We start from the raw sequence: 25,110 nt of genomic DNA, 5'->3' as shown, positions 1-25,110 counted from the left end.
GAACATGTTGGTTTTTTTTGTTTTTTTTTCAACTTTAAATATTTTATTTCATTCCTGGTTGTGAACAATGTCCCTTAGCGCTACAACGATGACGCTAAGGTTCCTCCCTGTGTTGTTAATTGCTAATAAAACCAGGGGATTTGATTAGCAAAATATGTACTTTATATTTATATCTTTTGTTAGTTGCATTTTACAAAGTATTCATACGAGCACACAATACATACATATTATTCAGTGATCTTATATATATAAACAATCATATAAGAAATAAATTATAATAATAAAAAACCAAAAGACGGATTTTTGTCCGTCATTTGTTTTGATTATATAAAACTAGTTTAACCGAAAGTAGAATGATCAAGAATGATCAAGCATGGTCGACCTCATGGCTAGACGAATAATTTCATAAAGTGGTGAGTAATTTATTGCAGTCATCAAGTGACTTATCAAATGTGTAAATTTCGAAACTTATAATAATCGATTATTTCTGGTAAGTATTAATGAAATATAAATATTGAAGAGATCAAAGAAGGAGCTATTGACCCCTGATCTTGATTGATTTGTAAATTATTGATTGATTGATTCTTTGTTATTTTTAAAAATACTGACTGAAGTATTTATATTAGATCTAATTCTCCCAAAAATAGATATAATCAAAGTTTGGACATTTTCCTCTGAAATTTTTATCAAAAATAGACTTTCTGGATAATATAACATTTGTGTTTCAATCTCATTTTTTAGAACTGACAACATGTTCACAAATTTAGTTCTCTTTTCTGATAAATAAAAACATTTATAAATCACAAAACAAATCATTGTTATGACATGATTAAGTGAATTATATTCCATATCTTTAATTTTATATCCAAGCACAAGATTTTTAAGACAAAAGACATGTTGGTCTATACTGAAATACATAAATATGTCATAAATTATTGACCAATAATTTTTTACCCATTTACATTCAAAGAAAAAATGATTATAGTTATCACATTTGGAACAAATCACACAATTTGGATTATCAGATATTTTCCAGCGGTGCAAATTAGAATTAATTGCTGTAATATTATGCAGTAATTTCCATCTAAACATTTTCATTCTGTTATCTTTTAAAAAATGGAACGTAAAAATAAGGTTCTTCTTTATAAAATAAGTAACGTTATCAAAAGTGAAATGATTTTTCCATACATAGAATCCTACTGGGAGCTCTTTATTAGATATAATTAAAATATTATATATTTCTTTGAATGAAATTTTGTCCAGATTGTAATACAATCCATGGCTATTCATCTTTATATCATTTTGAACATGTTGTAGAGTTCCTCTGTTTCCGCTCAAGGGAAAGTATGATGTTTCTGAAAGTTTCCACCTGTGCAGATTTGAAGGTGTCGGTAACACATCATACACTGATCTCAGAAGGAAATGCAGTTGGTATTGCGGATATCGCCATATATCTGACCATGTAAGGGATCGATCGTAGTTCCAATTCCCATCTCGACCAAGCGCCTTGGCTCCCTATTTTTAATTTCTTTGCTTGTTTGTTTTCTTCTTCTCTAGATTTTAGCTCTCTTTGGATCAAACTTCGTCTTTTTGGGGTGTTAGCATTCTTCCAGTAGCAACTTTTTGATGTACCAAGGCCCTGTCGTCCTACTGCCACTGTTCCTACGACATCTTTATGCCTCAATCTACTCTCTGTCTCTGAAACTGCTTTTGATGCTGACCATTTTCGTCCTGTTCTTACTTGGATACCTGCTGTTCTTACTTTGTCATCTCTAGATTCTTTCAGTGTAATCACAAGGCGACTTTTGCCAACTTTGAATTCTTCCACTACAGATTTAAATGGTAGCTGCAACTTTGCGGTCCTGCTGTACAGTCCTACAGTTGTTAAACTTGGAGGGACACTTAACCATTTCCTTAGATGTCTGTTGATAGTTCTTTCAAGCTTTTCAACTGTTGTCAATGTAATTTCGTACAGCATAAGTTGCCATGATATCCTTGGCAGGAGTCCATGTTGGTATAATTGTGCCTTTCATTTCCCTGGTAGACCTGTCTTGTCGATGTTCCTCATTCCCTCTGAAACATGTTGTTCAATTCTCTTGATATTGTTTTTGTCACTTAAAGAGTCATCATACCATTTTCCTAAGCACATGATGGGATTGTCAATTCTTGATGGAATGACTTCTCCTTGCACCTTCAGTTCAACTTGATGTGCTCTCTTCCCTTTCCTTATAATTAGAGCTGTAGACTTCTTTGACTTGAAAGATATCCTTGCCCATGTTACTGTCTCTTCCAAAGCCTTTAATACCCATCTAGCCTGGACATGGGTATCTGTAGTGAAGGTTAAATCGTCCATGAACCCTCTATTTGGTGGTTGCCTGATCTCAGTTGATGTTTTCGGGCCTCTAGTTTCTCTCTCTCCAAATTTAATAATCACTAGAACACACCCGTGATATCGCGGGTCCGTGACTGAATTAAAGTATATAACTATGCGTAAGCTTTGAACCCGTCGACCTGGAACTTATCAATTATTGGTAATATTAATTATTTGGAAAACAAAAGGTCCTGGAATGGAGTATTTTTTAAACCATTGTCCTATATTAGTTATAAATAAAGTTGAATTCTTTTATTTGCTATTTTACGTCATGTCCGCTTATAAATTGAAAACTGTACCTATATGTTTTATTTTAAGTCCAGATTTTTAAAATTCGTATTGCTATCTTAGAAAGTCTTACTGATTAAAATACTACAATAGGGACCAATTTGACAATGATTGAATTTAGTAGTGTCAACCCTGTGATTATGACCCGTGTATATAGCAAAATCCTAAATAGACCGTTTGGTGGTGCGCCTGTCAGATGCGGAACGTACATATAAGGTAATAGGTAACAGATGAATATTCTATTGGTATCGGTATCGGATTCGACCCGGAACTTGATAATTATTGGCAGTATTATTTATATGGAAAACAAAAGGGTCTGGAGTGGTGTAATTTTCAATCTATACCATTGTCCTATATTAGCTATATATAAAGTTGAATTCTTTGATTTGTCGTTTTTACCCGATGACGGCTGACAAATTGGATCTCGTTATTTTAGTATTATCAATATTCATTCCCATGACAAACAAGATAACTGAGATTGTACATCCAGTAACTATTCCTTTTTGAAGTTTCTGTCATGTTGTTGTAAATGTGCTTGTTGTAAATCGCAGCTCAATCCCACTGAGATAACTTCTTATCACTTTCTTAAAGTGGTCGGGAATATGGTAATGATCTAGTGATTGTTGTATCAGCATGCGAGGAACAGTACCATAGGCATTGGCCAAATCTAGCCATACTACTGTTAGACCTTTCTTGTTTACCTTGGCCTCTTGAATAAGTTGTGAAATGATGCTCGTATGGTCAATGCATCCTGAGAATCCTGGTCTTCCGCCCTTCTGTACTGCAGTGTCTACATGGTTGTTATCTGTCATATATGATGTCATCCTTCTAGCCATAATAGAGAAAAAGATCTTTTCGTCTACATTTAGAAGGGAAATTGTCCGAAATTGGGTGATGTCCTCCGATTTTTCTTCTTTTGGAATAAAACACCCCTCTGCTTTCTGCCAGCATGATGGTATCTTCCCTTTCCTTCAAACTACTTTCAGTAGCCTCCACAGGTGTTTCAAAATTTTTGTGCACTTCTTATATACCTTGTACGGGATGCCATTTGCTCCTGGTGATGATGCAGACCTGGCTTTCTTCACTACATCTGACACTTCTTTCCATGTTGGTTCCTTTGTGTTCATTGGTATTTCTGGTTGTGGTACATTTTCTATCCTATCGCAGTTACCTAGATGTTCCCACTGCCTTTCGTCGCTGTGAGTCTCTGATAGATGTTTTTCCACTTCCTCTTTCGTGCTTTTTACTGAACCCGCCTTTGTTCCGTCCAGTGTTGCTTTGGTAAACTTTTAGGGGTTGGCAACAAAATGCTCTCTTCTTCCCTCTTTCTCTCCTTGCTTTTCTGATTCTGTCTGCTCTTTGTAGATTGTTTTTTCTTTCCCTCAGTATTGATCTTAACTCATTCAATCAAGTGTGTAAACTAATATCCAAGATCTTGTCTAGGTCTTCATCAAAGATCTCCCATCTCCAATCATCTGTTGGTGGCCATTGTATCTTCTCTTTCCTGCTGTCTGCTGAAGGTGTCGCTGTTCTCTGCTGGATTTGATTCCATTGCTCCTCCTCATTGTTCTGAGTAGCATCATTAGGTAAGAATCCTCAGCACTGTGGTGTGCTTCCTGGCTGTGGTCCTCCCTCGTCTCATCAACTGTGCGTTCCCTTTGCTGCTTCCCAGATCCGCACTTAGTTCTTGACTGGTGTATCTTCAAACCTTTTAAGTTCTTGCAAACCTTCCCACAATGACAGTTAGTTTCTGCCGTTTTTCCAGTCAAAGTCCGTTTGATTAGCCGAGTTTTTACCGTTTTGTCCTGCTCAATGGGTCTCTCATAAGAGACGTTACATTGGTTTTTAATTTGAAAATATCACATAAATTGATTTCAAATATTTTCATGATTAAAACTAGTAACCTGAATGGTTTATCTATCCAAATCTTCTCATTTATAGAAATATCGGAAATGACGTGACGTCATTTTCTTATTTCAAACAAATAACTATTTTTTCAAAAATTTACATGTATAGAGTTGGAATCGAGTTGTCCTTTTTGTCATTTATTGTGTCGAACACGATTGTTAACAAAAGGTCGCATTTAAAAGTTAAAAAAGTTACACGTAAAACAATGACCCGGCTACGCCAAAATGAGAGAGAACGAGCTAAATTGGATGTTTGCAGCAGGAATGACTCAAGTGCAGGTTGCAAATCATTTTAATGCCTCTAGAATGACTATTGCAAGGCTTAAGACTCGTCTTAGAGATACTGGCACAACAAATGATCGCCCCCGTAGTGACAGGCCACGTGAAACGACGTTACATCAAGACAGACACATCCACATCATTCCTCTCCGGAATCGATTTATAAACGCGTCACAAACTGCACGACAAACTCACGGAAGACATTTCAACAGAATATCTACTCAAACAAGTTGCGTCAAGTTGGTCTAAGAACTCGTCGTCCATTGAATGGATCTATTCTTACGCAGCGTCACAGGATGGCGCAACTTCAATGGACACGGGTACGGATTCAATGGGATAGGCAAAAATGGAGACAGGTTCTTTTTACCGATGAATCTAAATTCAACTTGAAATTTAGCGACGGCAGAGCCAGGGTCTACCGGAGACACAGTGAACGATTTTCTGATTCGTGCGTGCAGGAAACAGTTCGGTTTGGTGGTGGCGGAATCATGGTATGGGTCAGAATTACCTACCAGGAACGCACCGAGCTCAAATTCATCGTTTGTAACCTAAATGCAACGAGGTATAGGGACAAAATACTGGCTCCAGTTGTTCTCCAGTTTCTCCGAATACATCGTTTTAACCACGTTTTTCAGCAGGACAACGCCCTTTGTCACGTGGCACACATTTCGATGACCTTTTTGGAGAATAACCATATTCGTGTGTTGCCTTGGCCAGCAATGTCTCCAGATTTATCACCAATTGAACATCTTTGGAACAAACTTAGACGACGTATCAGAAATAGTCAATATCCATCGGAAACTCTAGTCAAGCTCCGAACAGCACTTTTCAGGGAATGGAACAACTGTCAAATGACTGTTATATGTCAGTTTGGTATGACCAAGACGTTTGGAAAAGTTAACATAATTTTATGAGAGTTATCCCTCCTTAACCAGTATTTGGAATATTCATATGCGGATTGCATTCCGTAATTATATTATATGTTAGCTTATTCTCTTATTTTTTCTCTTGATTTATTGTAACCATTGCATGTGGATGTGTTTTTGAAGAATAGAACATGATTATCATACTTTAGTTTAATTACTTATGCCAGAGAAAAGCATAAAATGGTGGAGGAACCCGGTTTTAAGTAAGAACATTTATACACATTACTTATAACAAACCAACATCTATATAAGCACGATCCCGTGAAATTAACACCAGTGGGAAGGCGGCCATGTGGTCGGACACGTGCAAGTATTGATATTTCTTGCGTAAATAGCTTATGGAAAATCATTGGTAGACTTTAAACTGATTATTATAATGTCGATGTATTACGATTGGGATGATAATGAAGTAAGGAACAGTGACAGTGAGGAAGACTTGTACAAAAACCCTTCGTATCGAGATATAACAATTCTAGACAACACTTTTGTAAACAAATACCTTACAACATCGATAAACCATGATTCCGCAAATATACCTGCCTTCAATGATTTACCTTATTCTTTGACCGATAAACCTAATAAAAGCAAACCACCAAAGAAAAACATTATGGACAAATTAGCCTCCTGTAAAAAGTTTTCCGGATACCCCATAGACAATGGCCCAAAATTTATGAAATAATTTGAATCCTTTGCCACTCTCCATGAGTTTGATGATGCCAAAATTCTAGCAGCATTCCACCTCCATCTTCAGGGCCCCGCGCTAACATGCAACAACGGACTAACTTCTGATTTAGACTGGCAAACTATTAAAGAACTTTTTAACGCTAAATATGTTAAATTCAACTGGGAAATTATTGAAAATCAGTTATTCAATAGTTTGAAATTAAACCCCGGACAAGAGATTGAAGATTTTTATTGTCAGCGCGTAGAAAAAGCGGACTTGCTTTCCAAACCTGAACACGAAGTCATGTCAAATTTTGTTGATGGGTTGCCTGACAAACTTGCATTAATTTTATGTCCGCACAGGTAAACCAAAAGATGCATCAGAAGCATTAACACTAGCTTAAAAAAGGCGTATAAATACAGGGAATGTGAAAATACAGTTGCCGCCGAACGAAATATTTCAGCAAGCCAATCCGAAATTTCGAGTTTAAGATCTCAAATGAATTAGCTGACCAATCTTGTGAGTGACATGAAAACACAAAAACAAACAGACTACAATGTTAAACGACCGATGTGTAACAATAAGTTTTCTCACAACACATATCCAAGCGCACCACGCCGAAATTTGCCCTGCTATAAATGTAATGCAACAGGACATTTCAAAAGAAATTGTAATTTGAACGGTACGGGAAAATCTCCCTCCTCAAAACATATGCCAGTTATGCTCTCAAAATAGACACGTTGCTTTGCAAACAGTTCAACACAATGACACAAACATGCAATGCCAAATATGTAGACAGATGGGACATTCGGCAAACGAATGCGGTCAATTTCAGAAGGCCACACAGCACGCTCCCCTAGGAGACCGTCCATAAGTGCTTTAAGAATTCGGAGTATATCTAGATCTGGTGTAAATTAATGTATGAATGTAAATAAAGATTTTTGTGTTGAGAATATGACATTGTATACTGATGAAAATGATGTAATACGTCATCCGAAAATGATTCTGGTACTGATTCCTTTAATTCTTCGGACTCTAAATTTTTATATTTAACTGTTCGTTTTGATTCTTTGAAAGTTTCTGCATTGGTTGATACAGGAAGTTCAGTGAACGTTTTTTCAGAACAACTTTATAATTCGTTGCCGTATAGTAAGAAATCAGATTTTAATGCAGATGTTCGTGAGTCTATTGTTTTAGCTAACAGTCAAAAGATTGAAGTTGTTGGTACGGCTTACGTACAAATGAATATTTCAAGAGCCAATCATCCTGGTTTTTACTTATTTTTTCGAAAATGTCATCACATCCTATTTTTTTGGAACAAACTATTTAATTGCGAAAAAGATGGTGATTGATTTTAGTGAAATGACCGCTATTCCAGAAGCATCAAATGTATATTGTACAAAAAGGACAACGATTTTACTACATACAGAGACAATTATACGGGGGAAAGTTCCGTCAAATATTTATTATTGAAAAAAAGGAATTTGTACGTCCAGTAAATATATTGTATCTAGAGGATTGGTTATTTCTAAAGAAGTCGTTTCAGTGTCAAAAGGTAGACTTATTTCAATTAAAATATTAAATTCAAACAGTTGTAGTATTGACTTGTATAAAGGAAAAACATTAGCTATGTTTGACGAAATTACATCTGAACACTTGCTTCTTCCGTTTAACGATACTACAGATCATTGCGTTCAAAACGTGAATTTGATAAACGATACAAATGGTGTAAATAGTAAAAGTGACCCGGGTAAGCTTGATTCTACTGTACAATCTGACAATAACAACACGTTTAACAGTGAAATCACGGATTTTATTGTGATTTTTCTGTTCTGTTTGAAAATTCAGCGTAACGATTTACACAAGCTTTGTACTGCAATAAAGACATTTTTGTGACAAAGTCAGATCCTGCTTTAGGATTCACGGATTTAGTTAAACATAAAAATACTGTTGAAACCTGATGCCAAACCGAAGTATCAGAAACCTTATCGTTTGTCGCCCGATAAAAAAGACGTTTTAAGGCATCATTTGGACAATTTGCTTGAGCAAGGAATTATGTCTCCTGTATTTCAAGATGAAGACATACCGATAACAAGTTCGATTGTGCTAGTAACTAAGCGTGTACATGGAACAAAGTAATGACCTCCATATGACAAAGACTCCAGTCTTTCGCAATTTCGTTTTTGCTGCGACTTCAGATATCTAAATTCTCAGTGTAAAATCTTCTCATATAATATACCGGATTTACAAGACTGAACAGAATCTTTTTCACAAAGAAAACCAAATTTCATAACATCCATTGACATGAGTTCCGGATTTTCCAAATGAAAATAGACCCTTCAAGTTAGAAATATACGGCTTTCAATACATGTTTTGGGACATACAAATTTAATCGATTACCTATGGGACGTAGCTCAGCACCGAACTCGTTTCAACTTTTAATGGACAAAGTTGTGTCTGGACTAACTTTCAGGTCATGTCTTTGCTATTTGGACGATGTGTTAATTTGTTCCGAGACATTTCAAGAACATTTTAATAATTTGACCGATGTATTCAATCGCTTTAGGAGTGCTGGTCTTAAACTGAACCCAAAAAAGTGTCAATTTGCAGAACAGTCATGTATATTTCTTGGACACTACATTTCGTCAGGAGAAATAAAACCGCCCCAGATCGTGTCCAAGCTTTACAAACATATCCGTCACCTCGCAATTTAAAAGAACTCCTCAGAGCTTTAAATTAATTTGGATGGTTCCGAAAGTTTATACCGAGCAATAGTGAAATAACTCAATCATTGACAAAATTATTGCAAAAAGGCGCCTTATTTCAATGGAACGAAGAACAAGAAACGACTTTAAATGAACTTAAAACACGTCTCAACTCGGAAATCTTAGACCTTCCTCAATTTAGCTTTCCGTTTTATTTTGCCGTTGATTCATCTTCAAACGGGATAGGATATATGTTGTACCAAAAACATCCTGATGAAAATAAAAGCATTGAAAAAGTTAAAGTAGTCCGTTTTCGTTCGAAAGCTTTAAATCATTGACAAAGGTCATACGGTCCAACTAAACTCGAGCTATTAGGAGTGGTTACAAGCGTTACTGATTATTCAAGTTACCTAAGAGGCAATAAATTCATCGTTGTGTGTGAGATATATGATCGTTGGCTAGCAATATTTTAACAGTACAATTTCGAAATTCGTTACAAACCAATTCGTTACGTCGCGCAAATGCAAGTACAGGATGCATTGGAAGTGATGTGTCCGGTGAGAACTCAAGTCCGGCGGAAGATGACCTCTTTTTCCAGTATGTTCAGGAAACGACTGGACAAATCAGTATTTCGAATCCCGTTGAGAACAATTACACAAACTTTAAACTTTATCGACTTTGAAACAGAAGAAACCGATCTTGACGCAAGATATACAGCCGATTCCGAAGATGAATATATTTCTCCAAAATTTAGCGAAAAACAGTGCATTAGTACAGTATTAACATTGCCTACATAAAGCCCGATTGAGCACACCGAGGATGAAGCGAATCATATTGAATTAGAATGTTTCGATTCTCCGTGTGAAGATACAACTGCGCTTTTGAAACCGACGTTGCAACAAAAATGTAAACATTCCGCCGATGCTCAGGGCGTAGCAAAGGTGGAAATTGAATGTATTACTGAAGATCAACGTTTTGAACTAAACAACATAGACACTATAAGCATGACTGTTAAAACCGTTGGAAGCCATAGATAGTCCTTATGTGATGAATGAAAATGCTCATAATTGCGATACTAAAGACAATGTTTTACATGAATTTGACCATTTGAAAGTTAAGACACAAGATGAACAATTAAACGACGAAATAGATTGCAATTCCGCATTACATTTGCACGAGCGTGAATGGTTGAAATTCACAAATGCTTTGGTTGCTGCCTTACAGAAGAAATTCGAACAAATGCACAACGATCAGGAGAACTTATGACGGGTCGATATAACAAAAAGACTAATCCGTTGTTTTTATCTGTTGGAGACCATGTATATATGCTTAAAGATCCAAGTGGCCCAGGACGAAAGTTTCAACCAAAATACAGTGGACCCTTTATCGTAAACGCTATAAAATCACCTCACATTGTGAATCTTAAAGAACCATCTTCTGGCAAAATTCTAACATATGAACATACAGAAGCTATCCCACCGTTACCACAGACTCAACCGGTTGTCAGACGTTCAACACGAACTCGAAAACGTCCTATTCGTTTTCAACTTTCAACTTTAGATACAAACTCGTCCGATGAATTTACGACCCAATCAGACACTTATTATAAAGTTAAGAGAATTTTGTCTCAACGTAAAATAAATGGAAAAACTGAATACCGTGTGCAATTTAAAGGTGAACCGGCACACAATGCGTTGAGGATTCCATTTGAACACTTAGATGAACACACAAAGAAGGTGGTACAGTCTAAACCACCACCACGTGCAGACCAATTGTGTATTTTTTATGAGCATTAATAAATTGTGTTTTATGGCATTTTACAATTATATTAATTTGTTTACCGTATAACACAGATGTTAAGTTTTGACAAGAACTATTTCAGATTCAGGGACTTACTCTTTAAAAGAACAATGTGTTTAATTTTAATTTCGTTTAACAGTAATACTATGTGAATAAATTGATAGTGAAATTTTTGTGAGAAAAATAAAAAAATATTGACAATGTAATCAATGGGTGTCAGGTGATCGGAAAAAGTATTTTGTAAATAGATTTGTTGAAGAATTATTACTCTGTAATAAGAATTTGTTTCAAGCTAGCAGCCAATCGTTAGCAGCCACTTTGCTAGCAGCCAGTTTTCAGATATGTTTATAAACCAAAAAGGTTGCATAAGATTCAAACGTACTTTAAATGTTTTTATCAATCATATAATCACAAAATAATCTGTTTTTATATATTAGTGAGCAGCCGAAACCACTATTTAAATTGATGAATGTTTTTTTTTAATTAACATGGAATTTCCTGTTCATTACTTAATTCGCTTTTCATATACCAAACAGCGTGCTGCGCGCAATTTTTAATAGTGTGTGAAGAATAGTAAATAGCTATACAAGTATTAAAATGCTGGCAAAATTGTTGTTACGTGGCGTCGACTTTTCCATAAGAAATTAATTTTGTGATTTTGTAAGAAATAGCTTTCCATAGTTTCGGCATCCTGTCAAGTAGTTCTTAAAACTATCAATAGTTTTGCAGTTCAAGAATAGATAATTGCACTCGTGCTTTGCAATTTTTTTGTCAGACAAATTTGTTTTGACAAAAGATTCTACTTCTGAACAAGCGGAACGCGCTTACATTTATTATACGAAAGGTTTATTTGTTGTACTTAATGTATGGTGTGCACGGAAAATATAAATTAGCAATTTATAAAAGAAACCTACCTTTGGACCTATGGTAAACTTTTCCCACCTGGGCCCTTTGGCCAATTGGACCCTAGCCCATAACCAACCATTTCCATCTAGTGGCTAAAAAAGTATTGCCGTAGGAATTTTTTTTCACTCTTTTAAAAATTTGGGTAAGGCATTTTTTTTTAAATCTTACTTTGGACCCATGGTGAGGACAAACCATGAGTTGTCCCACCTAAGCCTTTTGGCCCATTGGACCTTAGACCATTACCTATCATTTGCACCTAGTGGGTAAAAAAGTAAAGCCGTAGGAAATTTTTGACAGACTTTTGAAAATTTGGGGTAGGCATCTTTGACCATTAAGACCTAAGTTCGGACCTATGGTGAAGACAAACTATGAGTTGCCCAACCTGGACCTTTTGGCAAATTATACCCTAGCCAACTACCAACCATTTCCACCTAGTGGCTAACTAGGTATTGCCGTAGGGAATTGTTTTTACTCTTTTAAAAATTTGGGTAAGGTATTTTTTTTTTAAATCTTACCTTGGACTCATGGTGAGGACAAACCATTAGTTGTCCCACCTAAGCCTTTTGGCCCATTGGACCTTAGACCGTTTCCTATCATTTGCACCTAGTGGGTAAACACATATTGCCGTAGGAAATTTTTGACAGACTTTTGAAAATTTGGGGTAGGCATGTTTGACCATTAAGACCTAAGTTCGGACTTATGGTGAAGACAAACTATGAGTTGCCCCACCTGGACCTTTTGGCCAATTTTACCCTAGCCTATTACCAATCATTTCCACTTAGTGTCTAACAAAGTATTGCCGTAGGGAATTGTTTTTACTCTTTTAAAAATTTGGGTAAGGCATTTTAAAAAAAAATCTAACTTTAGACTGATGGTGAAAAAAAACTATGAATTGTCCCACCTGGACCTTTTGGCCCATTGGACCCTAGTCCATTACCTACCATTTCCCCCTAGTGGCTATAAAAGGATTGTCGTAGTGATTTTTTTCACTCTTTTAAAAATTGGGGTACGGCATTTTTTTTTAATCTAACTTTTGTCCCTAGGGGAAAAAACATCATTAGGTGTCCCACCTGGGCCTTTTGGCCCATTGGACCTTAGATCATTACCTATCATTTGCTTCTAGTGAGTAAAAAAAGTATTGCCGTAGGGAATTTTTGACAGCTTTTAAAAGATTTGGGGTATAGTCCAATGGAACTGTGCAAATTGAAAGCTATGGTATGAAAAAATCCAGGCGCACTGGGTATGATTACCACTACTTTCACGGACGGTAGGATTGACAGTGTTAAGATATGATTTTTAGGACCGAAAAAAATGTGTCTAAAAAATTGGATTGGGGTGGTTGTTGGGGTAACCTAAATTGATCTTTTTTACTGTTGGGATGAAGACATGGATCCAGTAGCGGACATTGAGAAAGATGTTGAAAATGTCAAAGCCGTGAGAGGTATTGCCAAATTGAACCACATTTGATGGTACTCCCGGTTTGCGAAATGATCAGTTGGTTGAGTTGATTGAAACAAGAAACCAATCCTAAATGTCAGCGTCGTCCGAAACCCAGGAGGAAGACGATTCATACCCAGGCAAAAAAAATTGGGTTGAAAGGTGTTAGCAGGCTGCCGATAGTGCACCCGCCAACGAAAGCCTTGAAAGAGGTATTTACTACCTGGAAGATGATCCCCATTATTGATATGGATGTGTAGACCTTCATTGACGTCTCTCAGATGTCACTGGAGGAACTTAAAACAGATTGGACATTGAAAGGAGCAAAAATCAATACGGTGCTACACTGTACCTGATTAATCCAACAGGTAATGCAGATGATGAGAACAAGGGATACTTTCACTCGAGATTTTCACCGAGGCCACGATCTTGGCTGAAACCCTTGATTAGATGGACGAAAAGATCGGAGTAAAGATTGCCCAGTGAACCTCGGAAAAAAGTGACTGAACATTGAAAGCAATTGTAAAACTTCAAGTCAATATCAACAAACACCGGCCGCTGGGACAGTCACAGTACATTGACTTGCCGGAGCCAAGAAGGCTGTAAACAATATGAAAAAACCCCGATGAGGAATGTTTTAAGTGGGCCATACTTTCGGCCTTGCGCCATGACGAGGTAGACCCAAAACATACAGACATGGTAACACAGTACCACCGTGACAGGAAGAGCTCAATCTGGAAAAAAGGTGTAGTTTTCGGTCAGCCTTAAGGGTATTGGTAAGAAGGTCAATTCAACCCTGACAGTCAATGTATTATAAATTAACGACAATGAAGTATACCCGCTGCGCATATCAGACGTTACCGAACAGTGGGAGAGAGACATCTACTTGCTGCTGATAAAAAAAAGTATTGGCTAGTGTCGAGCCAGACTTCGGACCACAATGGTGAGACCCAGCTATGCTACAGGTGCTTGAACCAGTTCACATTAAAGAAGTCCTTGAGACCCACAAAGAGTGTTGCGTCAACCGCAAGGCGGTTAAGATCGAGCTGCCCAAGCTTGTTATGGAAGGGACCTACCAGACCTTTGACAACACCCACTCGATAGGAGTCCCTTTCGTGGTGTTCGCGGAATTTTAGTGTTTAACCGAACTTTAGTGTTTAACCGAGAAGGTTGAAACTAGGAAAGATAAACCACATAAGAAAGCCTACCAAAAGCACATGCCTTCGTGATTCTGCTACCACATTAAGTGCTTTGACAACAGCGTATATATCAAAGCACCGGTTCTGTATATCATGCAAAAGCCGGGAGAAGATGTTGCACATGTCTTTGTTGAATGCCTTGAGAAAGAAATCAAGGCCATTTACACCTAAAACTATCTTATGAAGCATATGGTCTTGACGAAAGAGGACAAGAAACCCAGGAGACCACGCAGCGCTGGTTGTCTGATTGTTCGCTTGGTGAGGACAAGGTTAGGGATTACTGCCACTTTACCAGAAAAAACAGGGGCGCAGCACATAACCAGTGTTACCTGAAGTACAAAGTGCCAAAGTTTATACCTGTGTTTTTAGTCATTTTAGTAGGATAGTCATCTGTTCATTAAGAACCTGGTATCGACACCGGGGCAGCTCACATGCATTTCAATTCGGAGGAAAAGTACATCTCGTTTTTATGAGTGCGAGCCTGAATAGCTTGGTGAACTCAAGTCCATCAGCAGCCTTCAAGAATACTCAGAAGGTATTTGGTAGAGGAGCGTTGGATCTCGAATTGTACCGGGTGATACTAGTACCCGCGAAGTCCGAAAACGGTCGGAAAATCACACGGCACGAGGTCATAGACAGGCGTAAGCTAGAATACATTGTGTCTCACCGCGAATATTTTGAGCTGGGAAGCAGGCTTATCAAAGGGAAGAAGCTGGACAAGAACGCACATCTTACACTCATACAGGGCTACCTTGCGCAGGTTAAGAGACGAGGAGTGCCCAACCTACATAGCTATCCGGATACTGTCACGACAATGGTATCAACTGCGCCGGGCTCGACGCCTGCATTGCGAAGAATACCTGGCAGATAAGATCGTATGCACGGGAAATGTCTGGGACGAAGCAAAGGCACATATTTTGGCCATCATTAATGGGAGGCATGCCAAGCTTTCACTGAAGGATCCGAAATGGTATCAGGAGTTTTACATGAGAATGAGACATATCACAGACTCTATTGTTAAATTGCAGCCAGACCTTTATGAACAGCCGAAAAATTCAAAGGAATGTAGGGCACCGACTACAACATCGATGGAAGTACGGTGAACTATGTAATTTGCAGTTTCAAGAACAAGGCACTATGATGGCGTTTGATTACTTGAAAAAAACAGGACATTGAAGTTGAATCACTTGTAATTGGCGGTATCGTGATTTACAAGGACAATGTGCCACCAGAACGATTTTCCCGGGTGCTCGCCGTTTGTTCACAGAGAGTCAAGGAGGTCAAGTGATGTTAAATCCCCTTCACCAGACATGGACGAAGGCTGTGATATACCAGTTGAAGTGCCGGCCATGGACGAAAGTTTACTCTTGCGACAGAGTGTGTACCCTGTTTATTATATGGATGGATTTAAACAACTCGAGGAAACCGAGAGAAGAAAAATCATTGATGGCAGCGTTCTATTCCCTGACAAGACATGGTATTGAATTTGGATCGCTGGAGGTCAACAATGACAATTTGCTCGCCGGGTGCTCACAGAGAGTCACGGAAGTCATATATGAAGGTAATGATAAACTTGTGGACGAGCCGGGAACCCTCTTGATGAATGTTTACTCTTGCGAAAAGGTGTGTACCCTTATAATTATGTGGATAGGTTTGAAAAACTCCAGGAGACCGAGTTGCCACCCAGTGAAGCATTCTACAATACCCTCAGCGGTGAGGGAGTAAGCCATGCAGAATATGAACTAATACGCATAGCAAGTGTGAAAAGAGATGGATATCACCAGCATGTGAGAGTATCATGACTTGTATCTGAAAACGGATGTTCTCTTTCTGTGCGATGTGTTTAAGAACTTTAGAGATGTTTGCTCGGAGCATTAGGAACTTGATCCCGCGTGGTACCTAACAGCATCAATACTTGCCTATGATGCGACATACTACCGTAACAGTTGTGAAACCTAAACTTTTCACGTACCCTGGCATTATTCTGATGCTTGAAAAATGGATCAGAGGTGGGACGCAGCGGTATGACAAATCAACAACCCTTATATCGAAGGATTCTATGCCGACAAGCCCAACAACTACTTGATGTATGCGGATGCCGATAACCTGTATGGATGGGATATGAACAACTTTCCACCGACCGGTGGCTTTGAATGGATTAACACCGAAGAAATGTCAACCTTGGAGGCCCTTGCAATGAAGACGACCAAGCATTGGTATTGGAGTTAGACTTAGAATATCTCAAGGAACTTCATGACTACCACAATGACTACCCGCTGGCCCCGGAAACTGTACAGCTGAACAAAGTAAAAAAACTGGTGCCAAACCTCGGAGATAAACTGAGGTTATGTAGTACACTACGTCAGCCTAAAACAGTACATTGCGCTCAGACTCAACTTCAGAAAACCACACAGTTATAAGTTTTAACCAGAGCCTGAAGATTTATATTGATCTAACCACCGCGCTCAGAACCGCTGCCACCTCTTTTTCAAGCTCATGAACAATGCGATGTCGGAAAGACAATAGAAAATGGTTAGCAACGAGAAAAAAAGTGATGAAGCTCGTCACCAAACCCAACTTTGATCGCCGGGTTAACTTCCAGACCAAATAGAATTTGACAAGCCAATTTACCTAGACATATCGAAGACCTTAATGGCGGACTACGTTTACAAGTACTTAAAGCCAACCTACGTGACAAGACAACCATCTGTTACACCGACAGCATCGTTTACAATGTCGAAACTCCAGATGTCTACAAAGGCATTAACGAACACAGGCGGCAGAATTTCGGCACATCCAACTATCCAAGTGACCACACTCTCGGTATCGAATTCGAAGCAGGTCTGAGCAGGAACATTCTTTGAATGTTCAAAGATGAATGAGCCAAAGTCCCCATGACTGAGTCTTGGATTGCGGTCAAAGATATACGCGTCCAAGGTTGGCATGCGCGAAGCGAAGAGGGCTAAAGGGTTGAAGAAGTGCATCGTCAAAAATGACCTTCGAAGACAACAAGAGATTCCTTGATAAGCACAGTGAGCTACTGGACTATGAATACACAATCAAAAGTCATAGGCATCAAATATATACACTTGAGTGTCACAAGAAAGTCCTATCAGCCAACGATGACAAGCGTCATATCATGTACGATGGAATTTGCACCCTTGCCTGTGGCCACTACAAAATCGTCAACCAAAAATAAAGAGCGGCATATTGGTGCATAATTTAGTTCTCCTCTACAACACCCTTTCAAACACTCGAGCAGGCTGTAACCACCACGATGACTCAACACTGTCGGGTGCGGTCATGCCTGATACACTGCTACCCAAGGTGTGACACACCAAATGTGGAACCTTAACCACGACAGCTGGAAGGATCACGAACGCACTTGGCGTGTTGGTAAAAGCGCAGACCGACAAAGTATTACTTTGACTCTTATGGATTGCCAACGCCCGACGAGATGGTAGACTATTTGTAGCCTGAGATCCTTTTCAAAACTGATGAAGACGCGAGGGGATGTGGTGTGTGGTCACTTTTGTCTGTTCGTGTTGAAGATGGTGACAATGGGAAAATCGTGGAAAATGCAATCTTTTCGCTCTTTAAATAAATTGATAAATTTGGATCACATGCAAGATAGCGCATTTCCGTCTGGCAGATCGTGCAGATTTCGATATTAACGACAATCGCATCACTAGCCTATGATATCCCAAGGACAGCTAGGATGATGTGACAAACGGTGGGTGACCAGGCAGTTGAAAGATGGCATAAAAGACAATAATGAGCTAGAGGCTGCGCTAGAAGCGATCGTGAAATACCTCTCGAGGACATGAAAAAACACCTTGTCGGTATCGAGAAAAAAGTGGCAAAGTGTCTACCTTGCGGCACATGAACTAGTGACCAAATGATGGTATATGCAAAGAACTATGTGGATCTTAACATGGCGGTTCTAGAGAAAATCAATACCATCGAATTGAAAGTGAAGTCTTATCACTCGACGGACAGGAGCCGGCGCGAATCGAATCCCATATATGAGGAGGACCTGTGCAACTATATGATAACACAGCAGTCTTTTTTCCAGTCTTATGAACTAGTCTATTGCACATCCGCAGCTTTGCCCAAGAGTTGAATTCCTTGGGATACCCCTCCACTTGACTTTAAGCTCTTTCATCCCTCCCAAGGTTCTTCTACGCAAGACATTTTTGATGCGGTAGATGTTTTGATCAGTCTTTTGAAGTTCGGGCTCATAGATAGATACCTGAATGTCCTTACCGCTAAAATTCTCGAGGCGATAGGCAGGCTGCTGTGCGATCAACACTAGGGAAATGGTGAATACTTTCTTTGTCCAGCGGAGCGTGTATCCCTTCTCGAATATACATTTTTTTTTGTCGCCAGTACGAAATCGCGGTGGTTTTATTGGAGGTATGCTGCCGTAAAGGTTCCAATACACCTTGTTTTCATGCTCCTTGTGACTTGAGGCGACAGGGGTCATCTTGATTGAGAAGTGCTTGGTGGTATTGTACTGGCGAAAACGATCGTCCAGAACATCGATATAGGTGCGCATGGATTTGGTTGAAAAGTATTTGAACATGTTGCAGTTCCAACGTCAGACGACAATCGACATCTCTTCATTCTCGGTGGAGTTAGGCTCGATACCATGCTTTTGAAGCAGCTGCTTTACATCCTTGTCAAACTCAGTACCATTGTCTGTCCATAGTTTCTTTGGCACACGCAATTTGAATACCATTTGGAAGGCATTCCGTACCGTCAATTCCTTCTTTTTCTTGAGTGGTATCAGTCAGCCATTTTTGGAGAAGTCATCGATAATGCTTCGGTTGAATTTATTTTCCTTGTTGTTCCTGCAAAAACACTCATATCAACAAGGTCGGCCGCCCAGGTCTCATCCACACCACACTACTACACCGCGTTTTTGAAACGTGCGTCGAACTGGTTTGTGCAACTCCTCCGCTAAATCATCGGTCCAACGAACTTTTATTTTCTAAATACTCAGACCAAATCGAGTTTTAGTATCGATGATTGGTCGAAAGATGCTGTTGTCCATGCTGTCGTGTGTGGAAGGTTTTGGAATGGTGTTAAGAGAGGCTAGCATAAAATTGCCACAGATAGAGTAACGGGCGGTTTTATCCTTGTGCTGGACATAATAGAGATCGTGGTGGTATGCAGCCTGGTAAACTCGATAAATGGGTTTTTACCAAGCTTTTATGAGTGCTGCAGGGAGTAGGCGCTTGCTAAGTTTAATCACTTGCCCGGTAAAGTTGTGTCCGGGTAGGTGAACTTCCATGGGTGATCGGTTGATTAGTTTGTCCATGAACCCTGCACAAGTTGCAGCAACAAACTGAGACTTCATGGCACCGCATACCTTACAATGTCCAACCTTTCTTCGTCGCCCGTTCCTGGTCATTACCTTGCTGGGGTTTACTATGTCCGTCTTCCTACGACATTTCAAGCAAAAGTTCATCGCTATTTTATTCAAATAAATGAATGTCGAAGATATTTCTTACAGTGCCAACGCCCCCAACAGGAGCAATCACTACCTCCTACTGCAATCAGAAAGTTTATCATTGGGAAGTAGGACTGTGGTAAGACAGCGCTGTTGAACAACATACTCCTGTGCGATGGATGACTCGAGTACGATCAATTGTACGTTTTCGGGAAATCGCTTCACCAGCGGAAATCATGTCCATTTCCTGCACCGTTTTTTTGTAAATATTATATAAAGATCTCAACATATGTTTTTTTTAAATCACAGTCTAGCCTTTATATAACGATTTTAAACCTATCAGCACCCCACAACACTGTAAATATCTGCGAGAATATTTGTTTCAGCATGAAACCAATTTATTCCAAGCGGGAGTGCTCCGATATAAATAGAAATACCAGTACAGAACAAAACGTTGGTTTCTTTCCCCCTTACTTATATTCCCTTTAAATAAATGTTCGTTGTTAAAATAAAGTACAAAGAACTTCTGAAGGATTTGCCTTCAACTGCAATTATAATGTATGGTTACGGTCATACCCGCTGCAGGTTTGTGCACCTGTCATTGTTGATTCATGGACCTGTCGATCAGCAGTTATCGTTTGTTGTTGTGGTTCATTGGTATTTTCCCGTTTGGAAATATAATTTAGATCGTTGGTTTTCCTGTTCGAATTGTGTACAATCCTAAGTTGTGGTCCCTTATAGCTTGCTGGTTGGTCTTGATCAAAGCTCTGTGTAAAAGGCCGTACTTTGACCTATGTTTATTATTATCAGGTTGGGACCAACCCTCCCTCAGACAAGGGCCTTGAAGGGGTCATTTTACCATGTTTACTGTTGTAGAAAAGAAAATAGAAATACTAAGGATTTGTACAGTGCTACTATACAAAACCTTTGACAACTTAGAATTTTTTTACTCAAAAAGAGGAGAAATATATTATATTTTAAACAACTTTTCTAAAGGAGGGATGGGTCCATTTATTTTGAATAATATTAAACTGTTAAAGTAAATGTGTTAACATGGTTAAAGTCCAGGAATATTACAAAATTCTTGCACATGTTTTGACCATTTAATACCAAATATTATAGTTCTTTGGGAAAATATAAGCCCTTTTGTACTTGAAGTGTATTTACAAAAAAAATATATTATAACTAATTTTGACCCCTCATAAAAGGGATATTCATAACATTAAGGGGTTGTTCTGAACCTGATTATGACTTGGATGGAGAATTGTCTCATTGTCAGTCACACATACATAGACCAGATTTAATTATTCAATTATTTCTTGTTGAACAGGGAAAAAATACTTCATAAATTAAAGAAATGTCCAGGTACAAGTGATAAATCAAGTTTTAATATAGTCAAAACCCACTATTTTATGTTTACAAAAAAAAATTATAATCGCTCGCCTTTACTTTTTAAACTTCGCCTCAAAAATTTGCAAATTAAATATTTTTTTATTAAAATTTTCAAATCGCTCGCTCGCCCCAATTTTTGGAGTCCAAAAATCCGTAGAACAAGAAATTAAATTGGTGTGGCCTTACAAACACTCTTTTTCTACACGTTTTTGACGCAATTTTACAAAAAAATGAGACGATAGACATATGATTTTCATTGGATTTGCTGAATGATATGATGTACACAGTTTCAGAAAAGGTATTACTTCAAGCGATTGAAATTCTACTTTTAGCCAAATTTTGGGGAAATATGTGACATCTTTCCCCCCCCCCCCTTTTTGCAATATTTTATAACAAATAAATGCAGATTGTTGCCATGGATACACCAAAAAGAAATTATATTTTACCATTTTATATACTGGAAATAAAATCTATGGAAGATTCTGATTACATACATATGCCCATATATGACACAAACAGTAAGCTTGATATTGCAAGAAAGCAATGAAAAGGGAATGGTAAAATCATAAGGGCAAATTTTAGTATTTTTTCCTAACTGTTTATTGCTTCCTTATGGCATACTTACCAAGCTCAGAACTGTATAATTTAACACTTTTTATGCCACAAATCTATCGATATTCAGATTCAAAATCGATTTCTGAGTAAATTAAGTGTTTAACAATGACAATATGTGTCAATTTTATTGTTTACAGTCCTCGGAAACCAAAACTACACATTTTGACACTAGGCTTTTATTTGTACTCTATCGGCTTAACGCTTGCTTCTGATGGATTGGGCTGCATGTTTTTTTTCTTGCGAGTATATCAAATTATTGTTTTTATCAAGATGTCATGTTACGTTTTGGCATATATTAAATGTATAGTTAAATCAGATGTAAGAAATTGATACCCTTTCACCATTTTTTTTTAATCAAGTCTTTGGTATGCAATAAGCATAAAGATAAACATTTTTATGCTTAAAATTACTAAATTTTGTACAATGTTGCATCATCAGAGATCTTATTATGATATTCAACATTAAAAAACTGACAAAAGAGGTACAGTTTTTAAGATTTGGCTAAAAATTGAGGTAGAGACAAGATTTTACACTTTGACCTGGCACCTTTCTTAAAATCAGTTTTTGTCGCGTTTCAGTGTCAACTGCTAACCTTCATAAAATATTCATTACTCAACAACCAATTTTTAAAAATAAAAGGCCATTTTACTCGTTTTAGCTAGCTGAACTCAGAAAATAAGTTAAAAGGGAGAATTTGAAAAAAATATTTACTATTAAGGTAGCAATACACAGTTAGGAGTTTAGTTTCGCATAATGGCCCCTGTGGATTTTTCAAATAGGAAAGTTATTGTGTAATAAAATTCATTTTTAGACAGATGAGTGCTAATTTAGCCTTCAAAGATGGTTTATAAGAGCATCAAAATTATTTTTTACATGTTTTATGGGCTGTTTTCTGTTTAACAGTCCGTATTTCCATAGCTAGACCGGCCATGGGTCCAGAAATTAATGTACTGTTTACAAACACTCTTTTTCTACACGTTTTTGACGCAATTTTACAAAAAAATGAAACGATAGACATATGATTTTCATTGGATTTGCTGAATGATATATGTACACAGTTTCAGAAAATGTATTACTTCAAGCGATTGAAATTCTACTTTTAGCCAAATTTTGGGGAAATATGTGACATCTTCCCCCCCCCCCCCCCCCCTTTTTGCAATATTTTATAACAAATAAATGCAGATTGTTGCCATGGATACACCAAAAAGAAATTATATTTTACCATTTTATATACTGGAAATAAAATCTATGGAAGATTCTGATTACATACATATGCCCATATATGACACAAACAGTAAGCTTGATATTGCAAGAAAGCTATGAAAAGGGAATGGTAAAATCATAAGGGCAAATTTTAGTTTTTTTCCTAACTGTTTATTGCTACCATATGGCATACTTACCAAGCTCAGAATTGTATAATTTAACACTTTCTAGGCCACAAATCTATTGATATTTAGATTCAAAATCAACTTCTGAGTAAATTAAGTGTTTAACAATGACAATATGTGTCAATTTTATTGTTTACAGTCCTTAGCAACCAAAATTACACATTTTGACACTAGGCTTATATTTGTACTCTATCGGCTTAACGCTTACTTCTGATGGATTGGGCTGCATGTAGTAGCCCAAGTATTAAACGCGTTGGTTTTTTTTTCTTGCGAATATATCAAATTATTGTTTTTATCAAGATTTCATGTTACATTTTGGCATATATTAAATGTATAGTTAAATCAGATGTAAGAAATTGATACCCTATCACAAATTTTTTTTAATCAAGTCTTTGGTATGCAATAAGCATAAAGATAAACATTGTTATGCTTAAAATTGCTAAATTTTGTACAATGTTGCATCATCAGAGATCTTATTATGATATTCAACATTAAAAAACTGACAAAAGAGGTACAGTTTTTAAGATTTGGCTAAAAATTGAGGTAGAGACAAGATTTTACACTTTGACTTGGCACCTTTCTTAAAATCAGTTTTGTCGCGTTTCAGTGTCAACTGCTAACCTTCTTAAAATATTCATTACTCAACCAATTTTCAAAAATAAAAGGCCATTTTACTCGTTTTAGCTAGCTGAACTCAGAAAATAAGTTAAAAGGGAGAATTTGAAAAAAAATATTTTCTATTATGGCATACTTACCAAGCTCAGAATTGTATAATTTAACACTTTTTATGCCACAAATCTATTGATATTTAGATTCAAAATCACCTTCTGAGTAAATTAAGTGTTTAACAATGACAATATGTGTCAATTTAATTGTTTACAGTCCTCGGCAACCAAAATTACACATTTTGACACTAGGCTTTTATTTGTACTCTATCGGCTTAACGCTTGCTTCTGATGGATTGGGCTGCATGTAGTAGTCCACGTATTGAACGTGTTGGTTTTTTTCTTGCGAATATACCAAATTATTGTTTTTATCAAGATTTCATGTTACGTTTTGGCATATATTAAATGTATAGTTAAATCAGATGTAAGAAATTGATACCCTTTCACCATTTTTTTTAATCAAGTCTTTGGTATGCAATAAGCATAAAGATAAACATTTTTATGCTTAAAATTGCTAAATTTTGTACAATGTTGCATCATCAGAGATCTTATTATGATATTCAACATTAAAAAACTGACAAAAGAGGTACAGTTTTTAAGATTTGGCTAAAAATTGAGGTAGAGACAAGATTTTATACTTTGACTTGGCACCTTTCTTAAAATCAGTTTTTGTCGCGTTTCAGTGTCAACTGCTAACCTTCATAAAATATTCATTACTCAACAACCAATTTTTAAAAATAAAAGGCCATTTTACTCGTTTTAGCTAGCTGAACTCAGAAAATAAGTTAAAAGGGAGAATTTGAAAAAAATATTTACTATTAAGGTAGCAATACACAGTTAGGAGTTTAGTTTCGCATAATGGCCCCTGTGGATTTTTCAAATAGGAAAGTTATTGTGTAATAAAATTCATTTTTAGACAGATGAGTGCTAATTTAGCCTTCAAAGATGGTTTATAAGAGCATCAAAATTATTTTTTACATGTTTTATGGGCTGTTTTCTGTTTAACAGTCCGTATTTCCATAGCTAGACCGGCCATGGGTCCAGAAATTAATGTACTGTTTACAAACACTCTTTTTCTACACGTTTTTGACGCAATTTTACAAAAAAATGAGA

The 25,110-nt window shown here is 37.4% G+C and overlaps 1 protein-coding gene across 1 annotated transcript in view; it reads left to right on the top strand.

The window, feature by feature from the left end:
* The first annotated feature begins 355 nt into the window (after positions 1-355).
* The window catches only part of LOC134693706 (solute carrier family 2, facilitated glucose transporter member 5-like), an 82,817-nt gene continuing 58,062 nt past the window's right edge, over positions 356-25,110 (top strand). The window contains exon 1 of the mRNA XM_063554604.1: positions 356-413. The gene's annotated coding sequence lies outside the window, so the exon portion shown is untranslated. The remainder of the gene's footprint in view (positions 414-25,110) is intronic.

The sequence above is a fragment of the Mytilus trossulus genome, chromosome 12, assembly GCF_036588685.1.
Source record: "Mytilus trossulus isolate FHL-02 chromosome 12, PNRI_Mtr1.1.1.hap1, whole genome shotgun sequence".
Classification (NCBI taxonomy): domain Eukaryota; kingdom Metazoa; phylum Mollusca; class Bivalvia; order Mytilida; family Mytilidae; genus Mytilus; species Mytilus trossulus.
Note: the sequence above shows the minus strand (reverse complement) of the source record. Positions and strands in the feature narration are given on the sequence as shown.